The sequence below is a fragment of the Cryptotermes secundus genome, unplaced genomic scaffold (genome assembly GCF_002891405.2).
Source record: "Cryptotermes secundus unplaced genomic scaffold, Csec_1.0 scaffold1072, whole genome shotgun sequence".
Classification (NCBI taxonomy): domain Eukaryota; kingdom Metazoa; phylum Arthropoda; class Insecta; order Blattodea; family Kalotermitidae; genus Cryptotermes; species Cryptotermes secundus.
Window position 1 is genome coordinate 507,284 of NW_019735578.1, and position 8,996 is coordinate 516,279.

Genomic DNA, 8,996 nt, shown 5'->3' on the forward strand with positions numbered 1-8,996 from the left:
TATGGGGCTGAAACATGGACACTTAGGGCAGTAGATCAGAAACATCTGGAAAGTTTCGAAATGTGGTGTTGGAGAAGGATGGAGAAGATCAGTTGGACCGATTATGTGAGAAATGAAGACGTGTTAATTAGAGTCAGTGAGCAGAGGAATATCCTACACGAAATAAGAAAACGGAAGGCTAATTGGATTGGTCATGTTTTACGCAGAAACTGCTTTCTAAAAGAAGTTATCGAAGGAAAGATAGAGGGGCGGATAGAAGTGACAAGAAGACGAGGAAGAAGACGTAAGAAGATGCTGGATGACCTTGGGGACAGAAGAGGATACTGTCATTTGAAGGAGAAAGCTCTAGATCGCATTAAATGGAGGAATTGTTTTGGAAGAGACTGTGGACCTGTCGTCTTGACAGATTAATGATGATGATATCATCCGTATACGGACATTTTCAATTTCAGATGTGTACCTTTGTTTTGGGATGCAATTCATGCAACAATGAAACCAATTCTTTCTCACACAATGGCAAGTCAGTCCGTCACTTGAATTACGCCTAACATGCTGCTACATGTCATGGAAATCTCAAAATGACACGACATTTTAAGGGCAAAGCTTAAACGTCCAAGTTGTGAAAGACGCATATGACAACAGTAGTAAACCGCGGTCCGTACATAATTTCACGAATGAGAAACCAATATACACTCAGTGTTTATACTAACGGCTTAAGAACAGCAGCTCATCTTTATTTTCATTTTATTTCCCTACTCATTTTTCTGTTTATATGCAATATGCTGTCTCATATTCACTTATAAGATAAACTACTCGCAATAGGTTAAATAGGCTTTGTTTATTAGCTACATGCATTATTAATACTATTAATTGCATAATTTCCTATGGGCGAAAGGTATGTTTCGACTTGAGAAACGACTTGAAGTACGAAGGAGTCTTAGGAACATGATCCTTCGGTAAGTCGAGGACGAACTGTAGGTTACACGCGAGGACATTGGCAAGGATATGTTTTCAAGCTTCATTCCACCAAAGAACTGTAAAATTAAGAATTTTGACCTTTCTTTTTATTGCTAGTGGGGTGGGACTAAGTCCCTTGTACTGCGGCCACTTCTGGCCTATTGTACCAGCCCCAGATGATAGGTGAGGGTGATTGTGGAGCAACTGGTGGAATGAAGATTGGCAGGGGGAACCGAAGTACTCGGAGAAAACCTGCCCCAGCGCCACTTTGTCCGCCACAAATCTCACTTGACCAGACCCGGGATCGAACCCGGGTCGCCGCGGTGGGAAGCCAACGACTAACCGCTTGAGCTATGGCACGGCCAATTTTTACCTTAGTGACACAGCTGGCCTCTCAGGAGTCTGGTAAGTCAGAATTCTTTAGGAGGTAATGTAATTGCTCAGTAATTAAGAAATGTGCAGTCTCTTACAGAACCCAGAAGTTAATTACTATGTTCACACTGTTCGCCACTGGACCTCCTCATGAATCTAATCCACATCGTTACGTTCTTTTCTAAGATATTGCCCTCCCGTCTACGCATGGTTACATGAATGGTCCCTTCCTGTCAGGTTTTCTGACTACGTAGGCCAGAGTGTGGGAAGCATAAAGTAGTCGTAATTAGTAGCAATTGCGTTACAATTGATAGATCAATTCCGAAACAAAAAAGTGATGATTTCGTCATTCAAGCAAAGAGTCAGAACCCTCCTCCTGATTGAGACGTCCATCATCTTCACTCAATGACACAAAACATTGCACTTTTAATGGATTGGGTGAGGTAAAGTTGGGCGTGCACTATCTTCGCTCGCTCGGAAGCCGGGATCGTGGGTTCGAATCCCACTCAGGGCATGGATGTTTGTGTGCGTTCTTCTGTGCTTGTGTACAGGTAGAGGCCTTAGACGAGCTGATCACCCGCCCAAGGAGTCCTACCGCATGTGTAAGATCTAGAAAAACCGAAGTGAACGGAGAAGTTCATGGAGGTAGGCCTAGGCCCACTGGGGCTGTAGTGCCAAATGGGGTGGGGGGGNNGGGAAGGTAAAGTTGCCCCTGTACTAGTTGGAGGTGAGTGGTCAGCTTCACGCCCCGGCCGCTTTACCCCCGGTACCCATTGTATAGGAGGTCGGGTGGACCCCAGAGCCGGTCAGGACGATTGAAGAAGTGAAAATTCTTGACCATACCGGGACTCGAACTCCAACCCTTCTTTCGTCCAGCCCGTAGTCAGTCGCTATACCGAATGGACTAAGCAATACGAAAAAAAGAGACACTATGTCACTCAACAATGAACTCGACTGCACAATTGCCAAATAAATTAGAAAGGAATAAAATAAAAGTAATCAGTCTTGAAAATAATCATAATTATGGACTTAGCTGGCTGTGTGAGGTGGATATTCAAATTCGTGTGGAGCTCACTGCTACCCCACGGTTGACACATGTAGGCCACCCGCACTCGCCCAAAAGCCTTAATTTTGAGCGCTTAGCCGTCGAGGTAACCGCAGAGACTTGGGAAGGGGTTTTAAAGTCATTTCTCTTTTTCTTTCGTTCTTTTGGAACAGCCTTATTCTTCTTCGGTCTCATTTTAGGTCAGAGAAGGCTATTTATTATATGATGCATTGTTGAGCGCATGGGTTATGTGTCAGACTACTTTATTGGAAAGGAAGCAGACATAACTTACTATAAAGTACTATCAGCGCGTTGGGGCACTATGCTACAAGCCGGAAGATTGCGGGATCGATTCCCGATGAGGTCATCGGATTTTTCAACTGACCTAATCCTTCCAGCCGCACTATAGCCCTGGGGCCGATTCGCACTCTAACAGAAATGAGTAAGAGGCGGCCGGCTAGTAAGGCTGACAAACTTACCACGATCTGTGAACCGACTGCCTAGAAGATGTAGGAACCTCGACCTCGCACTCTGTGGGCCTTCACGGTTTGTTAAAGGGAAAGCTTTACCTTTACTATCACTGTGGTTCCGGAAGAAAACTCAAGAAAATCGTGAAATTCAAGTTAGGATAACCTGTCCCCGAACCCCGACTCGAACCCACTACACTGGGAGTATGAAGCATGAATACAAACCACGACGTCATGACGTCCTGCGACGCCCCTGAAACATACGTCGGGACTACAGCGTCGAATGAGAAATGACAGCATGGTTATGAACATTGAACTGAGGATCGTCGGTATAGTTCTCTTGCGGACTAAAGCCACGGAGTTTGATGTTGATTGAACTGAGGATCGTATGGGAGATGTTAAAGCAGTGTGTCAACATTTGTTTGGAGGAACTGAGAAAAGCTACCAGAACAGAATGCCCTCCGGGCAGCCGGTCTGTGGCCCGTGAACTAAATTCAAAACGTCCCGATTACGAAGAACCACTGCAGTCTTTGGGGGGGGGGTGAATGTTGTGTCTGGTAAGGAGCATGTCTGACCCACATCCTGACCCGGGTCGATCCCTGACCGGGGGTGAAGAACCATTGACTGACCCAATTCGAAACAGGGAACGCCCGCAGGAGGAGTGGTTTCATGATTTCACGATAGCACATTACAAATTCCGGTTTACTTTACGTGACTCGCATGACAAGCTGCACGTGGTCAGGAGGCAGCCACCAAATAAGCAATCCTGTTGCTGCTCTACTGTGTGTGTCAGCTGGAGGCTCGTGGGTCGCACGTGGTCCGAGACCGTTTCGTTTCTCTGCAGTGGTACAACTGTCGCCGCTCCTCCTTTGTATTCTAGAAGTTCTGGATTCGATTCTCAACGAGCATTTTGTCCGAGATTTAGCCTGACTTTCCTAAATTCTTTCGGGCAAATACTTATTTCCACATCCTTAACAAATCTTCATTGATATTCATCCCCGAATTCGACTCGTTATTAGTAAAACAGGCCACAACTGAATCCTTCCGCAGTATCTTAATATCACAATCACCACTTTTATATTACTTTCCTTATTTTGAAAAAAAAATTATGGAGGCTTATGAGATCATTTTGCTCTCTGTGCCCCCCCCCCATCACTCTTAGGCAACGGCTGTGTAAACACATTCACACGCAACAATATAAGAAGTGTTGCACGAGGTATTTCTGTGCGGATCGTGACGTATCAAGAGCTCAGTTTGTAGTGAACGGAAAGTATACTGAAGCCAGACATAGAAAATATAAGAGGCTTAAACTTGGCGGTGGTCAAGCTTACGACTAAGCTGCCGTTGTAGCATAAGACACGTAATATAGGCATGATCTGCTCTGCGAAGCCTATTCTGACAAAAGACTTGTGTATAGTGCAAAAGGAAGAATTTTCAGTAACATGCTATCTGTGCGAAATATACACTCAACGAAAGGCCAAGCATATTCATAAGAAACAAACCCATCTTCTCGGCAGAGAGGATGTACATAAGAACTATTACCGCAAGAGTTCAGTTAAAAAATCTCTGGTGGTGGGTCTCAAGGGGTTTGACGCCAAGACGAACTGATTGGAGGTAAACCGCTAGACGTAAAGTAACTTTGATGACTTTGACTTGGAAAGTAGGTCCTCCTCTCTTCGAAGAGGAGACCCCAGCTCCAAACACATAAACGGTTTTGGAACAACAACAACAACAACAACAAAAAGAAAAGGTCATGAGTCCCGATGGGGTCCGAAACCAAGAACGAATGTCCTGCAAGGACCCAGTAGCAATACAATGGACTGGACTGGACTGGACTGGAAAGTATGCGATGGGTTCTTCTCGTTACATTTACGAACATCCAAGTTTACATTTGAAAGTGTTGTGACTAAATCAGAATGAAAGTTTCGGCGCAACTGACGGAAAATGAGTCATCCTGTTGCCGGAGAGGTTCAAGTTCTTCTTTATATTCCACTGTTGTGTCAAGTATGACAGATTCTTTGCCCTTTACTGGGCAGAGGCCTAATTCAAAGAGAGAGTAAAAGACGTTCATACAAGGCACTTTCAACTCTTTGTTTATTTACATCCAAGTCAGTGAATTTTAAAACCAGACTGCGAATGGGATGTGAGGGAACTCGACAACGGAAGTGCTTGTTTATGTGTAACTTCTGGTTGCTACAGAAGTGCACACAATGTCACACAGGAAGAATTATGTCACGCGTCAACAGACCGCGACTTCTAACTTAAGGTTACTTAACACCGACGGACCATTGAGTTTACTGTTAGTACTTATGTAATGAAATTTCCGTTACTTGTAGAAAGAATGGTACAGATAATCAGATGAATTTGATCTATTATGACAAAAAAAAAGCCTTTCGGAACTCGGAAAGTATCCGCTCTTTTGCAAAAAATGAACATATAATAAGAATACATATACACGTAACATACGAGTATAAGTTTAATTAAGATTTTTATCTCTAACCTAGTTTTCGTATACTGGGTATGCAAAGGAGTCAGTATAGCTCAGTCGGTATAGCGACTGACTGGACGCCCCGGGTTCGATTCCCAGCATGGAAAGATTTTCTCTTCTACTCAGCGTCCAGACCTGTCCAGACCGTCTCTGAGATCCATCCAGCCTCCTATTTAGTGGGTACCGGGAGCGATTTTCCCGGGTGTAAAGCGGCTGGGGTGTGAAGCTGACCACTCACTTCCATCTAGTACCGAGGTCAAGAATGGTGGAACTGTACCTCCACTCCCCATATGTCTTAATAGCATAGTGCTTAATTAATTAAGCACAGGGACTTTACTTTTTTATGTAAGCTAAAAAGGCTATGGCCGGTCACGGTAGCCGAGCGGTCTAGGTATGTACTGTCTTCGCTCGCTTGAAAACCGGGATCGTGGGTTCGAATCCCACTCAGGGCATGGATGTTTACTTTGTGTGTGTGCGTTTTTCTGTGTTTGTGTACNTTATATGTGTGACACACACACATACCCAGGAGGCCCAACAGTATAACACACGCAGTCACAGGAGCAAGACATAACAAAAGCACAACAAACACAAGACAGTGAAGGAGTGCTCCAACAGAGGAGAATGAGCGTGACTGGCGTAGTGAGGGGCGACNAATTTTAATATTTTTAACGTTTGACAATGTATATGATAGATACATATTTTGGTTATTTTAATATGAGAACAAGGCATGCAATGAACTGGTTTGGCGTGGATAAGTAAGCACCTGAAGATGGCATTGTTATGCCGAAACATGTAGTGCGAGGGAGATAAGGAGATGGATGAGTGTATGCACTGCAAGACGGTTTAAATAAATCATAGCATAGTGCTTAATTAATTAAGCACAGGGACTTTACTTTTTTATGTAAGCTAAAAAGGCTATGGCCGGTCACGGTAGCCGAGCGGTCTAAGGTATGTACTGTCTTCGCTCGCTTGAAAACCGGGATCGTGGGTTCGAATCCCACTCAGGGCATGGATGTTTACTTTGTGTGTGTGCGTTTTTCTGTGTTTGTGTACAGGTAGAGGCCTTGCGACGAGCTGATCACCCGCCCAAGGAGTCGTACCGAATGTGTAAGATCTAGAAAAACCGAAGTGAACGGAGAAGTTCATGGAGGTAGGCCTAGGCCCACTGGGGAAAAAAAGGCTATGATCTGACGTACTGTTGTGTCACCAAAACAGTAGTTCGTTTATTATTATTACTATTATTGCATGGGAAGACACATTCCGTCATGTTGTCTTCAGGACGTAAAGGGCGGTAATCTTTCCANAAAAAAAGGCTATGATCTGTTGTGTCACCAAAACAGTAGTTCGTTTATTATTATTCCGTCATGTTGTCTTCAGGACGTAAAGGGCGGTAATCTTTCCATTCAGTGGTGACTATTATTCTGTTCTTGTGCAAGTGTCTATATTAATTTCAGTGGTGTGAAACATGAGTTAGAGATGATGGGGTGAACTGGGAAGATTGCTGGAGGATGCGGTAATGGGGCGACAGCAGTATTCTGGCATTCAGTTGGATAAACAGGGAAACGCCATGACAGCAATCGAGCTGGAGATCCTCGGCTGACCTACAGACCACGCAAATCTTGACTGCGAATCACGTGCATTATCAACGCGCCAGCTCCTTCAGTATCGAATCAACTGCTGAGGTTATGTTGTTCGGTGGGAGAGAGGATGATGAATGGAAAAGAATGTGGAAGGAAGATGTCGTGTTCTACAGTATATTCTCTCAATTCTCGAGGCACTGCTACAGAAAATCTCATAAAAGAACGCGGGGGGACTAGGCCATGGCTATTGTAACGGTATTCTCCAGAGAGGGCAGAAGAAAACCCCAGGCTAACCAGCTGTGGGCCTGGATTCGATTCTGAAACTTTCTAGTGAGTCAGGTGAGTTCATGCTGAGCTAATTAGATCAAATTGTCCGCGGTGAGAACGCACTCTTTGACGTCATCATCCTATTTCGCAATGAACTAAGTTCCCGGCAGACCACAAAAAACTTCCCCGCGATAAGTGTCAAGCGAAAATATTCGTGTCTACGAGACTTAGCAAAGAAATGTTTGTTTTTTAACATTCTAAAACCTACATTCTACGAGAGAAAGTAATGGATTTTTAAAACTCCACTTTTGCACTGTAGTTGAAAAACGTGTTTCTACGGCTCTTGACCGCGGAAAGCTGTTTTTCACGCTACTCATATGTAGGAGCTCTGTCACCAAAACTGAGGCCGGGGGTTGGTAGGCCATAACCTCAAAATACGTCATACAAATATATGGTCTAAAATCAAACGTCATCCTTACGCCTTACGCCTTACGCCCCGGCCTCCTTTTACCCCCAGGAAGACTCCTGGTACTCGTTTTTGCTAGAGGTTGGGTCAATCCCAGGGCCACAGTGCGGATGGTAGGATTAGGTCAATTGAAAAATCCCAAGACCTCATTCGGAATCGAACCATCGATTGTAACGTAGTGCCTCAACCAAACGTAAAGACCCTAATCCAAAAGTTTCTTTATACTGTTACCTTATAAACGGTGTGTCGCGGAGAAAATGGAAGGTGCAGCGGAGGGGCAAATGACAGACCAAAGCGTTTTCTTAAATTCGAAGGCGGCGGCGCCCACAGTTAAACTGTCGTGAATCTCCTCAACTGTGCGCCGGGAAAACGTAAGACCGAACGCTTACTTTTGCGAATGAGTACGGAAATAAAGATCGTTGAGAGTCGAGGATTCGTTGATTCTGATGCAGATCTGCACAGGTTTCGTAGACGGTTCCGTAAACATGTGTCATACTGTAAAGTGACGACCATGACAATATTAAACTTTCATTATTCTAACCAACTCATTGCGGTTCGAGGTTGTGTTTAAAACTCCAGACAGAAGCCGACAGCTGGCCCATTAAATCTATTAAGAAAGTTTGCAGTTGTGTTTTGAATTTATCCTTCAGGGGCAGCGTGTCATGTTCCAATTATAAGCATGAATTATAAGCGCATGGAACATCGTCGTGTAACATTTACATCAGTCCCAAGTGCACAAAGGGGCCGAGATAGCGTAGTCGGTATAGCGACTGGCTACGGACTGGACGACCTAGGGGTCGGACTTCGAGTCCCGGTAGGGTCAAGAATTTTTACTTCCCCAAACGTCCATACCGGCTCTGGGGTTTATCCAACCTCCTATACGGTGGGTACCGGAGGCTCTTCCCCGGGGATAAAGTTGCCCGTGAAGCTGACCACTCACCAACTAGTGCCGAGGTCAAGAAAATGTGGATCTATACATCCGATCACCCATACGCCTTCATGGTATAGTGCTTAATTAGTTACGCACAGGTACAACTTTACCCAAGTGCATAGCAGCACAAACCCAACGGCCTCGAGATGAGAATGTTGTGTTTGCGCAAACAACAGGAAAGCGCGGAATGATGCTGCATGTCTTACTGGCCTTAAATGTGATCCTTATTAAATACCTAATATATCTTCCATATAAAATATATATTTCTGTGTGGGTTATTTTACGACTTTATACACTCTCTAACGTCGAATGGCAGGATTGGTGAGTTGGAAAAGATTTGAAAGGAAGCGGTCGTTATCCAATCCAGGTACTACCCCGGAATTTTCCCTGAAGAACTGAGGAAAACCACGAAAAATCTTAGCC

General features: G+C 44.5%; 1 protein-coding gene across 1 annotated transcript in view; it reads left to right on the plus strand.

The window, feature by feature from the left end:
- Positions 1–8,996, plus strand: part of LOC111869678 (EF-hand domain-containing protein D2 homolog) — a 66,632-nt gene that overhangs the window by 46,432 nt on the left and 11,204 nt on the right. The gene's annotated exons all lie outside the window — the stretch shown is intronic.